Source organism: Scyliorhinus canicula, chromosome 3 (genome assembly GCF_902713615.1).
Source record: "Scyliorhinus canicula chromosome 3, sScyCan1.1, whole genome shotgun sequence".
Taxonomy (NCBI): domain Eukaryota; kingdom Metazoa; phylum Chordata; class Chondrichthyes; order Carcharhiniformes; family Scyliorhinidae; genus Scyliorhinus; species Scyliorhinus canicula.
Genome location: NC_052148.1, coordinates 214283723 through 214299355, shown reverse-complemented (window position 1 = coordinate 214299355; position 15633 = coordinate 214283723). Strand labels below are relative to the sequence as shown.

At 48.1% G+C, this 15633-nt stretch overlaps 1 long non-coding RNA gene across 1 annotated transcript; it reads left to right on the top strand.

Annotated features, from left to right (window-relative positions):
• Positions 1 to 616: 616 nt before the first annotated feature.
• On the top strand, positions 617 to 12091 carry LOC119963751. The gene is made up of 3 exons (XR_005460149.1): positions 617 to 849; positions 3229 to 3316; positions 12055 to 12091. It is a non-coding gene; the product is annotated as an uncharacterized LOC119963751 (long non-coding RNA).
• Positions 12092 to 15633: the final 3542 nt, after the last annotated feature.

The following is a 15633-nucleotide window of genomic DNA, read 5'->3' as shown; positions in this document are numbered from 1 at the left end:
CAAATATTGTTTTCGGATTTAACTCGAGACACGAGTGTGCACACCCAGCTTCAGTTGATGTTTCACAAGCTAGGTTTTACTTTGTGAAACTCTGAGCTCCACAAATGTGTCAGTGTAAAGTCACCATTGTCCCAGATGACAATAGGCTGCTTTCCCCTTTAAGGGGGAGAGGTGACTGGTGGTGATTTAATGTGGTGATGTGAGGGTCAATACATCTCAGGCAAGGGGAAAGGTCGAGAAAGCGGGTCTTCGTGAATAACCTCAGCCAGTACAGGAATTGAACCCAAGCTGTTGTCCATACTCTGCATCACAAACCCACTGTCGAGCCAACTAAGCTAAATCAGCTCCAATTACACCTTAGGCCACTGCTGCATTATTTTTACTCCACCATTACTCTCTTCTCCCCTTTACCTCCTTCCATTGAGAACAGAGCCATCCCCAGACCCAGTTCCTTCTGAGTCATTTTAGACTTGAACTTGAAACTTTAACTTTGTTTCTCTCTCCATTATTCCCTATTTTTATTTCAGATTTCCAGCACCTGCAATACTTTGCTTCTACTTTCTTTCGAGCATACAGACTGACCAGGCTTCCCAATATCACAATGGCCTGGTGCTGGCGACCTGTCCTAGTTGTTCTTTCTGCTTACTGATCCTATGACAATGAGAACCGGCCTTCAAAATGCAACGGACCTGCCACCAGCACTAATAGGTGGTACGCTGGTGTGCTTTGGGGGCTGGCTGTGTTGAAAACCACACAGAAGGAAATTCTGCCTTTTATAATACAGCAGAGATGATTGTGGATGACCATCATGATTTGCGCTTTTTCATTCATAGATTCACGACTGTTAAGGTATGTTTTAATTTTCAACAATAAATACTTCACGCTAAAGTAAACATCGAATGAGGCCCAACCATGCAATTCACAATAAATGTGCTCACAAGACTATTACATCAAATTAACTCACAAGTTATCAAGGTATCACATATGGCAGATGTCTGGTAACATTCCATTATCAGTTAACTTACACGCATCAGTAACATTTTGGAAACATTGCCATGAAGAGCAAAAGATACAATAAATAAATATGTATTGACATGAGAAACCTCATAACTGGATTTGGTGGTTCCATTTTATTACACAAAGCAATCATAGTTTATTCCTTTTGTTCTAATGAATATTTCACTGGCAATAAAATTAATTTCAAGCGCAAATGTTCCTTGCCATTTGACAGCCCAAGCTCGCATACTGTCCAGTTCTTGAAGCAGTCCACATCCAAATGAAGCAAGACCTTGACAACATTCAGGCTTGGGGTGAAAAGTGGCAAGTAACATTCGTGCCACACAAGCTCCAGGCAATGACTATCTCGACAAGAGAGAATCCATCATTGAACGTTTGACATTGCATGCCATTACCGTCGCTGAATCCCCAACTGTCTTTATACTGGAGGTTACCATTGACCAGAAAATGAATTGTACCAGCCCTATAAATACAGTGGAAGTCAGAGATGAGGAATCCTGCAGTGAGTAACTCACTTCATGACTCCCCAAAGCCTGTCCACCATCTACAAGGCACCACTCAGGAGCGTGATGGAATACTCTCCACTTGCCGGGATGAATGCAGCTCCAACATGCTCAAGAAGCTTAACACGATCCCGTTTGCCTGGCTCCCCATTCACAAATCTTCACTCTCTCCACCAGTGATGCACAGTGGCAGCAGTGTGTACCATCTACAAGATGCATTGAAGGAACTCAACAAGGCTCCTCAGGTAGCACCTTCCAAACCCATGATCAATATCATCTAGAAGGACAAGAGCAGCAGACACATGGGAACACTGCCACACTCCTCCAAGCCACACACCAATCTGACTTGGAAATATATCACCAATCCTTCACTGTCACTGGGTCAATATCCTGGATCTCCCTCCCTAACAGTGCTGTACAACATGGACTGTTATGTTCAAGCAGTTCAAGAAGGCAGCTCACCACAACCTTCTCAAAGGCAATTTGGGATGAGCAACAAATGCCAGCCTATCCAGTGACACTCATATTCCTGGAATGAATAAAAAAGTAACTACTCAACTAAAAAGTCTGTATTAGTATTATTAACAAGTGTCAAACCATTATAATCTCAGCTGTGTTAATCTTTAATGGTCCACATTTATCACTCTCTTTGGTTTAATATATTTATAAACACTAATACATTTAAATTTGATATCCCTTACAAAATTTCTGTTTCTATTTTTCAACTTTTGTTAATTTCTTTATATCTCTATTGTTTTCAGAGCTCTCATAGTCTCCTGAGTTTATACTCTCCTTGCATTTATACAAATCTTTTCTTCTAACTTTATATTATTTCTTCCCTCATTTGCTGACCATGGTTACTTTAGTATGCAAATAGACATATGTTTGTGATATTTTTGAGAACAGGGTCAATTTTTATGGTATTCATTCTGTATCAATAAAGAATGAACATTGTGATGAAAACAGTTTAAAACATTACTTGATTGGTCAATTTTGTGGTATGTGTTGGATTTTGAGTTACAACTATTTTGAAATAAATGTGGAGTATGATCACCTGGCAGTCTGTTGGTCACTCCTTATTGATACTTCTTGCTAATTTCCTTTCACTCAGAATTAGTCAGATAGCTAATTGTTAAGTTAACAGACTGTGGTTTGTTGAGTTTGGACACATTGTCCTATGAACAGGGTATATTTTAGAGCTGCAATACTCTGAAGTGTCAAATCTTTAAGCTATGAGCTTCCAAGGTAACACTTATAGGTGTCCAATGCTGTAACGGCACCAATGTATGCGCAAACATTCACTGCCTCGACTATTAATGTACAGTGGCAGCAGTATGTATCATCTCCAAGATGCACTGCAGGAACTCACCAAAGCTCCTTAGGCAGTATTTTCCAAACCCATGGACATTATAATCTCGAAGGACAAGGGCAGCAGACATAAGGAAGTACCACCACCTGGAAGTTCCCCTCCAAGCCACTCACCATGCTGACTTGGAAGTATATCGCCATTTCTTCACTGCTGCTGGCACTCCCTGTACTTACACCACAGGGACTGCAACAGTTCAAGAAGGCAGCTCACCACTGCCTTCTCAAGAGAAATTTGGATAGGCAATAAATGACACCAACATCCCACAAACGCATCACAAAAATATTCAAAGCTTTTAATCATATAAAAAATCTGATCTATTTTTGTCTTCTGCTTTGATAGAATTTCCACAGCAGCAATCCCAATCATCTGTTGAAGGCTTGGTGGAAACCGCAGGAGAAATACATGGAATCGCCGCAGAAGTCCCCAGGTCTGTGTTGAATTTACCATTTTGGCAGTAGTATTGTCATGGTCGTCAATGTTGGACTTTTTGCTTCAATTCCATGCCAGATGATTAAGTCAAAAATGATATCAGTATTTATTTTACGGGTGAACACTGGGAACTGCTGCAGTTTAATTACAATTATATACTTAATAGATTCCTTGTCTCCAAGCATCTGTGTAAAATCACATCCACTGCACGGCTAATGGTGGAGCTCACACTAATGGATACTTTTGGATCACATGTTTGTTGCAGACCCAATATTGACTTTACATCTGCACTATGATTCCCACCAGACATCAGTAAAAGTATTGATAACAATTGTACATCCTTCTTCAGAGGAAATGGGTGAATAATGTTTATTGATTATTTGCTTCAATCTGGTAAATGCCAATTCCATTAATAACCTCTGGTTGGTGTTAATGTAGTTAATCTTGAGATTCTGAACGCAGTAAGGTGCCAGGAATTACATGGCAGCAACTTCCAGTAAAATGCTGATTGAGCTGGCTTGAAGTTCTTCCATCGGTTTCATTTGCAGGTGTTTCGTTTACAATAAGTCCTTCTCAATTTTCCAATGTAGGTGACATACCTTGTGATAGCTCGACAAAGATTTTTTAAATCAAAACAACACATTTGATCAGTCAAATTACTTCTGATTGTGAAGTTAGCTGACTCGTTTGGCTCATTAATCACCCTCTTCTGTGACAGGTCCCAAAGACATGAAAGAAATCACAAACTATGCCAATCGAACTTTATTCTTTTTTGCTGACTTAAAAATGAACTTTTAGGATGTAAAAGATGGTGGGCAAAAGTAACTTGGGATCAGGAATTGTAACTTGACCACTGAACATTATATGGATTACCACTGGAGACATGCTCTGATATGTTGCTTTTGTGGAATCTCACACCTGGAACTGTTACGTTCCATTTCAAAAAGGAACTATTGAAAGAAAATGGACGTCATTTGCATCTATATAAACTCACCCCTATAGTAGAGTCCAAAGGTTTACCAAGATAACAGCGACTCAGAACAGGGTTATTACTATGGGTAATAACTCTTTCAGAGACTAATGACTGGGACATTATAAACCATAAGATAAAAGCCAGATACAGACACCAGATAAACATTTTTTAATGAAATTATTGTTTGGAAGGAGATCACATAACTTGAGTGACATGTTTGAAATCTTAATATACAGTTGAGAACTCAGAGGCAGGCCGGTCTGCTTTTTTAACTCCAACCTGCAAATAAGAGTCAGCAGGACTCCAGGCTGGCCAAGCAACCAGCAACAAGCCCTCCTCAAGGCCGGTTTATCTGGAAGCCACTGATTGGCCAGTAGCTCTCCTGAGTGAGGGTCTGAAGTCCTGCCTTATGTCAGTCAATACTCGTTTAAGTGTAAAATGGCATTGGCGCTGCTGGAGTCACTGGGGATGTGTTCCCTGCTGACTCTTGGAGTTCTGGGGGCTCGACGTAAAATTCAGGCTCCTGAATGTCAACCTCATCTCACTGTATCACCATCATGCTTAAAGGAATTCTGTTTTTAGCCAGGAATCTGCTTGAAATGTAACTTCTCCTTGAGGGAACCATCTGAATTTGGACTTTGTGAACTCTGGCAATCACATGAACTGATATCCATTTTTATAGCTCTTTTTGCTGTTAAGAAAGCAGTGGTACAATGGGAAATGATTGCATTTAAAGAACATAGGTATAAGATGGAAAGATCAGAGAGGCAACAATTGATTGATTGTGGTAGTCACCATTGTTGTATTGTGTATACTGCATACGAGGGTATTACGGTAAGGCCCCTGTATTACAGGTACGGGGGTTGATCCCTGCCTGCTGGCTCCGCCCAGTAGGTGGAGTATAAATGTGTGGGCTCTCCGAGCCGCAGCCATTTTGGCAGCAACTGCGGGAGGCTCCACATCTCTGCGTAATAAAGCCTCGATTACTCTCTACTCTTGTCTCGTCGTAATTGATAGTGCATCAATTTATCACGCAGAGATTTTAAAACAATGGATCTCCGCATCAAGCCTGATCGCCTGCAGCTGGACCCTCAAGTAGACAATGCCAAGTCGGCCTTCGCACTTTGGTTAGCTTGCTTCGAGCATCCATCGGATCTGCGAATGAGCCACCCTCAGAGACACAGAAGCTCCAGATCCTTTACACGTGGCTGAGCTCAGACATCTTTCCCCTCATCCGGGACGCGCCGATCTACGCTGAGGCCATGGCGCTACTGAAGGAGAACTACACTCAGCAGACCAACAAAATCTACGCCAGGCACCTCCTCTCCACGCAGCATCAACTCCCCGGTGAGTCTGATTTTCTTGTGTGCCCTGCAACGTGAGAGACTGCGATTGCCAGGCCATTTCAGCCGCTGAACATTCTGACCTGCTGCTTAGAGACGCGTTTGTTACAGGCATAGGGTCGGCCTACATCCGCCAGCAACTCTTAGAAAGGGCTACTCTCAACCTCGCGGCGACCAAGAAACTAGCTCACAGTCATCTATCGCAATATACAGGCGTGTGCCCCCGACCGCATGGCCCAACCCTCCTGGGCATCGTGGACCCCACCAGTGAGCTCCCCCAGCCAACTCCAGGCCTGCACCGCGCGGCTGCCAAACTACCCCTGGGGACCCACGTACTACTTATGCAGAGAGTCCAAACACCCCCGACAATGCTGCCGGGCACGGAGTGCGCTCTGCAAGACCTGCGGTAAGAAAGGACATTTTGCTGCTGTGTGCCAGGCCCGCACAGTCGCCGCTGTTGCCCCGGCACCCCCATGTGCGACCCATGGGCGCTGCCATTTCCCTCGCCTCAGACCTCATGCGGCCCGTGGGCGCCGCCATTTTGCTCGCCTCACACGTGCGGCCCATGGGCACCGCCATCTTACGCGCCTCAGCACCCCTGCTCGTCAGGCACCTCATTGGGCCGCTCATCGCCTGCAACAACCGGGCGACCAGCCACGTCTGGCCTCCATCACGATCGATCAGTCCCGACCGCACAACCTCGCAACCATGTCGACGACAGTGAAGGTCGACGGGCACAAGATATCCTGTCTTCTGGACTCCGGGAGCAAGGAGAGCTTCATCCACCCCGATACGGTGAGGCGCTGCTCCCTCACGGTACACCCCACCAACCAGAGAATCTCCCTGGCCTCCGTATCCCACTCCGTGGCGATCTGGGGGTACTGCACCGCCACCCTCACCATCCAGGGCGTAGAGTTCAGCGGCTTTCTGGCTCTACGTCCTCCCCAACCTCTGCGCTGCCTTGCTACTTGGCCAGGACTTCTAGTGAAACCTCCAGAGCCTAACCCAGAAATTTGGTGGGCCCCTACCACCCCCTTACTGTCTGCGGCCTCACAACCCTTAAGGTCGACCCACCTTCCCTATTTGCAAACCTCACCCTGGATTGCAAACCCGTTGCCACCAGGAGCAGATGGGACAGTGCCCAGGACAGGACCTTCATCAGGTCTGAGGTCCAGCGGCTGCTGCAGGAAGGTATTATCGAGGCCAGCAACAGCCCCTGGAGGGCCCAAGTGGTAGTGGTGAAAATTGGGGAGATAAACAGGATGGTCATTGACTACAGTCAGACCATCAATCGGTTATCGCAGCTCAACGCGTACCCCCTCCCTTGCATATCTGTATGGTCAATCAGATTGCACAATACCGGGTCTTCTCGACAGTGGACCTGAAATCTGCCTACCACCAGCTTCCCATTCGCAAGGCGGACTGCCAGTACACCACATTTGAGGCAGACAGCCGCCTTTACCATTTCCTTAGGGTTCCCTTCGGCGTCACTAACGGGGTCTCGGTCTTCCAACAGGAGATGGACCGATTGGTTGACCAGTACGGACTGCGGGCCACTTTCCCGTACCTGGATAACGTCACCATCTGCGGCCACGGCCAGCAAGACCACGACGCTAACCTTTCCAAATTCCTCCACACCGTCAAACTCCTCAACCTAACCTACAACAAAGAAAAGTGTGTGTTCAGCACTAACCGATTAGCCATCCTCGGCTATGTAGTTCAGAACGGAGTTCTAGGGCCCGACCCTGATCGCATGCGCCCCCTCATGGAACTCCCCCTCGCCCACTGCCCAAAGGCCCTCAAATGATGCTTGGGGTTCTTCCCGTACTACACCCAGTGGGTCCCTAACTATGCAGACAAGGCCCTCCCACTCATTCACCGCACCGTTTTCCCACTGACGGCCGAGGCTCACCAGGCTATCAACCGCATCAAGGATGACATCGCCAAGGCCGCGATGCACGCGGTCAACGAGACCCTCCCCTTTCAAGTCGAGAGCGATGCATCAGACGTCGCTCTGGCCGCCACCCTCAACCAGGCAGGCAGGCCCATGGCATTCTTTTCCTGCACCCACCATGCCTCTGAAATTCGGCACTCCTCTGTTGAAAAGGAGGCCCAAGCTATCGTAGAAGCTGTGCTGCATTGGAGGAATTACCTGGCCGGCAGGAGATTCACTCTCCTCACTGACCAATGATCGGTTGCCTTCATGTTTAACAACACACAGCAGGGTAAGATCAAAAATGATAAAATCCTGAGGTGGAGGATCGAGCTCTCCACCTACAATTACGAGATTTTGTATCATCCCGGTAAGCTCAACGAGCCCCCCGATGCCCTATCCCGAGGTACATGTGCCAGCGCACAAGTGGACCGACTCCGCACCCTGCACGACGATCTCTGTCACCCAAGGATCACCCGCTTTTATCACTTCATAAAGGCCCGTAATCTACCCTACTCCATCGAGGAAGTCAGGGCTATCACCAGAGACTGCCAGGTCTGCGCGGAGTGTAAACCATGCTTCTACCGGCCAGACCGTGCGCGCCTGGTGAAGGCCTCCCGCCCCTTTGAATGCCTCAGCGTGGACCTCAAAGGGCCCCTCCCCTCCACCGACCGCAACACGTACTTTCTCAATGTGATCGCAAGTAGTCAAGATTCCTCTTCGCCATCCCATGCCCCGACATGACATCTGCCACCGTCCTCAAAGCCCTCAACACCATCTTCGTTCTGTTCGGTTTCCCCGCCCACGTGCACAGCGACCGGGGATCCTCATTTATGAGCGATGAGCTGCGTCAGTACCTGCTGAACAGGGGCATTGCCTCGAGCAGGACGACCAGCTACAACCCCTGGGGAAACGGGCAGGTGGAGCGGGGGAATGGGACGGTCTGAAGGGCCATCCAGCTGGCCCTACGGTCCAGAAATCTCCCGGCCTCCCGCTGGCAGGATGTCCTCCTCGACGCCCTTCACACCATTCGGTCGCTCCTGTGCACTGCGACTAACGAAACTCCCCACGAACATCTCTTTGCCTTCCCTAAGAAGTCCACCTCCGGGGTTTCGCTCCCAACATGGCTGGCAGCTCCAGGACCTGTTCTCCTCCGCAAGCACGTGCGGCTCCACAAGGCGGACCCTTTGGTTGAGAGGGTACAGCTACTCCAGGCGCACCCGCAGTACGCCTACATAGCATACCCCGACAGCCGCCAAGACACAGTCTCTCTCAGGGATCTGGCACCAGCTGGGTCCCTACACACATCCCCTCTGCCCCAGTGCCACCCTACCTACCCCCAGCACACCCCACCACAGCACCCGCTCCAGGATGCTCTGCCCTCCCCTTGGTCCCACCCGTGGATGAAGATGAGGCCGACACTCTCCCGGAGTCACCGACAATCTAACCGGCGCCTGAATCACCACCAGAACTGCGGCGCTCGCAACGGCGGATCAAGGCGCCCGACCATCTAAATTTGTCACCTCTTTCTCAAATATTAAACAACCTGTATGTAAATAGTTTCCACCACCCCCGCTGGACTCTTTTTCAAACGGGGGTAAATGTGGTAGTGACCACTGTTGTATTGTGTATACTGCATACGAGGGTATTACGGTAAGGCCCCTGTACTACAGGTAAGCGGGTAAATCCCTGCCTGCTTGTTCCGTCCAGTAGACGGAGTATAAATATGTGGGCTCTCCGAGCTGCAGCCATTTCGGCAGCAGCTGCAGGAGGCTACACATCTCTGCGTAATAAAGCCTCGATTACTCTCTACTCTCGTCTCGTCGTAATTGATAGCGCATCATTGATACAATTCTGGAAGTGGATGGGTGGTACTTTGTGACTCTTACCAGGGAACGTTTGGCAGGATGGAAACAACTACAAGGGGAATTCAATTTAATAATTATAGGGAAGGCGGTGAATTAGCTTCGTAGAGCAGGGGGTGTTTTATATGACTATGGGGAAAACACTAGCCGAATCCTCGTACATAAATTGCAAGTTGTCACAAAGGAAATAATACAAGTGAGGGAAGAAGGAGGAGAATTGGTAACAACACCTGAACGTATTAATAAAGTATTTGAATCATGAGAGATTGTACAAATCTGACTCGGGGCGAGGGGAAGAAATTAGAAGATTTTTGAGGGATTGGTTGAAAAAGAGAAATGATAGTACATGGATGCTCCACTGAAGTTACAGGAAGTGATGAAGGCAATTGGCACAGTGCAGCCAGAGAAGGCGCTGGGTCCAGATGGATTTCAATTGCATTTTATGAACAGTTTGCGACAGTATTGGCCCCACATCTTTCAAATATGTTTCTGTTTCATTGTTAAGGGGGGAATTATCGACCACACTTACTCAGATGTCGATTTCAGTGGAATGTGAATTGTACCGGCCCATCTCCTTATTAAATACAGGGGTGGGATTCTCCCCCCCCCTCTCCCCCCCCCCCGGCACCACCCCCACCCCGCCGGGTCAGAGAATCGGCGGGTGGGCGGGAGGGGACGGCGTGAATCCCGCCCCGGCGCTCCGACGGCAGCTGCCGAATTCTCCGGCGGTTTTCAGGCGGGGGCGTGGATCGCGTCGCGCTGGTCGGGGGCCGTTGGCAGCGGGCCCCGATGGGCCGAACGGATGCCCATTTGCGGCCAGTCCCACCGTCGTGAAATGGACATGGTCCATCCTGGCGGGACCTGCCTTGTCGGTCGTCTAGAGGTGTCCTCCGCGGGGGGGGGGGGCGTGGGGGGATCTGGCCCCCACGGTGGCCCCCACGGTGGCCTGACTCACAATCGGGGCCCACCAATCTGCGGGCGGGCCTGTGCTGTGGGGGCACTCTTTCCCTCCGCGCCGACCTCTGTAAGGCTCTGCCATGGCCGGCGCGGAGAAGAAACACCCTGCGCATGTTCAGGAAACACGGCGGCAGTTCTGCGTATGCGCCAGAACACACTGGCAGTCCTGCGCATACGCCAACTCATGCCAGCTGGCAGCAGCCCTTCGGCGCTGGTTGGCATAGTGCCAACCTCTCCAGCGCCAGCCTAGCCCCCGGAAGTGTGGAGGATACTGCAACTTCCGGGCGGCCCGACGCCGGAATGGTTCACGACGCTCTTGGCGCTGGTACGGGCCGCCCGCCAATTGCGGGAGAATCCCGACCCAGATAGCAAAATTCTGGCAAAGGTTTTAGCACTATGGCTGGAGAGAGTTGTTCCAGATGTGGTGATGGAAGATCAGAGAAGTTTTGTGAAAGGGTGCAGTTGTCCAATAATATCAGACGTCTATTAAATGTTAATATGACATAGTCTCAGAATAAGATACTGGAGGTTGTGGTATGGATGCAGAGTAAACTTTTGATCGGGTTGAGTGGAGTTATTTGCTGAAGGTTTTCGATAAGTTCGGATTTGAGCCAACATTCATCTCATGGATTAGATTATTATGAACAGCCCTCACAGCTAGTGTTAAGACTAATTTGGTCAGCTTGGGGTATTTCCAACTATTGATAGTTGGAAATACCCCAAGGGAAAAAGAGAAAGATTTAATGGAAATAAGACAGAAAATCTCAAATTAGGAGGATTGTGTTTTGTTTATTTTGTTGTTGATTGATTGTATGTTGTTATGTATGTCCTTATTTGAATAAAAATATATATGTTTAAAATTTCTTAATTGTTGCAAAAGCCCTTACTGTATACTCGTGTGTGTGTGCTGTAATGATCATTCCCCCGGGTTTGAATGTGTGAATAAACAAAACTTCCAATTTAATCCTAAGAGAGTTTGCTGTGAGCCACTTTAAAGATTGATGACACAACGAAAGGGTTTTTGGAATAGGATCACAGCCTACTTTTTAAACAAAAAGTTTACAGACAGACGATAAGAGAATAAAGGAGTTCAGTTCTGCCTCTCTCTCCTTTCGATAACATTTGTTAAACTACATTAAATCATGGGTTGGATTTTTCAATGCCAGTAGTGCCACCAGATTCAGCATTCACCACTACTGGATAGAGGAAAGGCGCACAACGCCCAGATTGCATTACATGCTATTCTAAAAGTTGTGATGGGTGAACCGATGCTATTCCTGAGGGTTTGCCCAATACTTCTGAATTAATTATGCTTTTAAATGTTACACCTGTATTTTCATCCAAAGGAGCCTCCTCACAATTCATGAATTACAGTAATAAGGTGGGCCATACCATTTTATACCTTGAAAGCCATTGACTTTTTAATATGGGGCCTTTTAAAAATCTGACAAATCCTATTAAAAGTAAAACCTGTGAGTTTTTAGCATGATTGATCAAACTTCTTAGATATCACTTTTCAAAGTGATGTATCCAATCAAAGCTATTGTACTTTTTATAAGATTTTTATTTTCAATGTGTAGATCACCTAATTTTGTAAAATTGATCATGTCTGCTGAAAATGTGTGTCTCCTATTCCTTTTTAATGTGTGGTCTTTTTTCTTTCAGGTTTTGTAGCCATCTAAGATGGCCATCTGCAAAGGACCATGGGAATTATGGCCAACCCAGGACTCAGACAGATGCAGAGCCTATGTGTATCTGAAACACAGGTAACCAAGCCTGATTGAAACCCCCGCTTGTTTGCATTTTAATGCCCATTTTCCCAGGACAATAGAACTCCAATCAAGCAACCGGTACAGCCACAGACTGATCGGCACCACTCCCTTTACTCAGAAAGCCCAACTGCCAAGGTCAATGACCGCTAAGGACCCTCCCAGCTACCAAGGCACCTGTCCCTTTATTGGCCAAAATCGAAGACAGTGATCAGAGCCCTGTCGAACTATTGGGTCCAAGATTAAGGACCGCCCCAAAGAGCATGAAATCCCAGAGGGATAAAAGAGAGCACAGCCATGTGTTCTGTCGCTTTTGGATCAGGCCTGTGCCAAACCAATTGTAGCAGGAACAGCCAGCCAAGTTCAAGACCAACGATCGCTACCTGATGGATGAGCCCAGCAGAGACAGAGCTGCTTTCTTCAAACCAGCCAAGTGAAATCCAGATAAAGGCCTTATCCATTTGCACAGTGTCGGTCACCCTGAAGTTAAGTATCGGTTATTGTGGCTGATAGGTGCAGTTTAACTCGTAGTAGATATTATTGTGTTTGTATGTCGAGGTAACTCTTGTGTATGTAAATAAACCATCTTTTGACCTAACTAACTGGTTGTGTGGTCATTTGATTGATATAAAGGAAGGCTTATGGTTCACCAACATCATTAATATTAGCAACAGTATTGGCGATGCTGTTGGGACCGAAACGGTCAGCAGTTTTTTGGTGTAGCATTGATAAGCCATGCTCACAACTTTCTGCTGTTTCAACCTGCAATAGATTTCTATTGCAGGGCCTTGTTGCAACTCATGCCAGGGCAGAAATATCCCTGAAGGCAGCTGAAATTCCTGCAACTGGGGATGGTGATATGTTCTAGCAGAGATTAATCAGCAGTGGGTGCTGTCGCTGCACCATTGACCATAAAGCCCAGGCCCATGTCATATGCCTGAAGTCAAGAATGAAGTTTTATGGGGTGGATTCCCCGTCGACTGACGGCGGTATTGAGGCCCATGATGTGGCAGGGAATCGCAAAATCGGGATCGGTGCCGGGCATCGGCGGTCGCCGATCTGAACGCGATGCTCTGACACCCAGAATCAAGGTCCACAACCGGGTGCCAGCGGGAGTATATAAATGAATACAAATAGGTCCTAATGAAGCATTCGCATCCATTTAGCAGGCCCGGCACCCTATTCTCCGGCCCTCTGTGATTCTCCAGTCCGCCGCACCAGGAACACTTGGGCATGAATCACAGATGCTCTCAGCATTTGTGAGCCTGTCATTGTGGACCTCACAGTGGGCCAAGGGGCCAACTCCCTAATTTCTTTCTGGAGTTGCTCCCAAAGTCCGAGGGTCATCCTCCCCATCCACAATGCACTACCAGCCCACCCTTCCTCAACCAGCACCCCCCCCCCCAAGACGCCTTTAATAGGGACTCATGTAATACGCAGACACCCAGGGACCCCTGCAATAGGTCGACCCCCCAAGGACCTCTGTAATAGGTAGGACCCTCAGGAACCTCCTGACAAAAGGGACACCCCACAAGGACCCCCTGACTAAAGGGGGGTCATTAAAGGGACCCCTCACCTGACAGACCCTCTCCCACCACACACCCTGGTCCCCCCTTCCCCAGCAAAGAGATCCCTATCTGGAAGCTAGAGAGCAGCCCAGACAGAGCCAGTGGAAAACATTACAGCTGCAATACTTCCCTTGAAGCTCCACATGTCCATTCCTGGAAGGAGAACATCTATGAACTATTGTCTAGATTCCTCAGATCCATGAACTGCAAGCAATTTTTAACATTCCAGTAGTGGGCTGCGATTGACAGGCTCCACACACCTCTTCAGCTTTGATTCATTCCTCTTCCCACATGGATCAATTATTCTAGATGGTGAAACCCTAATATTTACAAACGTTGACCACATCAAAGAGAGGTAAGTGCATTCCAAGTGCTAAATGTATTCCAATCACAACCTTGAACCCCTCTAATTCCTCACCATGCATAAATTTGCATGGCAAGAGATATGGATTTGCAACATGCTTTGTGCTCCCAGGGGATGGTAAAGCGGGTGCAACTCTCCTCTGGCGGGAGAACAAAGGGCAGGATTCTCAGTTTCTGACACCAAATGTTGACGCCGACGCTGGATGCGTGGACTTTCACAACAGCAAAACTGGCACCGAACCTGAATCGCTTCAGCAACTGTGGAGGGGCTAATACTGGCGCCATGTGGAACACAATCGATTCCAATGATAAATGGTGTGGGATTCGCCAAGTCTGTGATTGACATTCGGGAGGCTGACAAGCTGAAGTCGCATATACACATTACACTCCCCACACACACTCATCCCAGCCAACAAGGTGTCACTGGTTGTGTTGGAGAGCGCCCAGACAGCTTATGGATCAGCTAGGGCCAGAGGGCACCTAGGGGGAATGGTGGCCAGGGGAGACACCTATACAACCCATGGCCCTAAGTTTGCAGTGGGCAGTCAGCAGCATGACTGCCTTGTCGGCTGCAGCAATGGTGTTCCGTGCTCATCCACCCCAACCCCACAGCCCACATCCTGGAAACTATGACAATGTTGGACAGTTTCCGTATCCCGTCTCTCTCCCTCAGCAGCCACGGTGCCTGTTTCACTATTTTTAAAAGCACAAGCCAACCATGCTGTCGGGAACTCAGCCTATCGGAGGCAGAGCATCACGGAGGCCCTGGAGAATACTGGGTCGGGCCCGCTAATGACATTCAAATGATGTTTACTGCCAGGGTCAAACTGGGCTGGGGGCTCGCAATATTTGGGGCTGCAGAGGAGCCGGGAGTGCAGGAGGCGAAAGAGGCCGGCATTCTGGCCTTTGCGTCCCTAGTAGCCCAGCGGAGGATTCTTCTTCAGTGGAAGGATGCGAGGCCCCCAAGCGTGGAGCCCTGGAGCAACGATATGGCGGAGTGTATTAAATTGGAGAGGGTGAAATTTGCCCTAAAGGGATCAATGCAGGGGTTCTTCAGGAGGTGGCAATCATTTCTGGATTTCCTGGCAGAGCGGTAGAAAAAGGCCAGCAGCAGCAGCAACCTGGGGGGGAGGAGGGTGGGGGAGGGGTCGTCTCTTCATTTTGGGCTGAAGCGACGTGTATATTTGTTCTTTGCTAAGGACGGGCGTTAATTTATTTTTTCCTTTTTGTATACATGTGGGGGGGGGGGGGGGGGGGGGGGTGGGGGGGGGTTGTTCTTTCTTTTCTTAGTATTTTTTCTTATTGATATTTTGTGAAAATTTGAATAAAAATTATTATTTTTTAAAAAATGATGCTTCCTGTCCGTGCATTCCAGATCGCATTGACACCATTGTTGAGGACAATTGCGATTTGGCGGCACCACGATTTTGGTTTTGAAGCCTATTCTCTGCCCAATCGCGTTTCGCGTTTTCGCCGTCAGCCAACAGAGAATCCTGCCCATTGTCTCCCAAATGGAGAACCCACCTCGACATCTTCAGATTGGC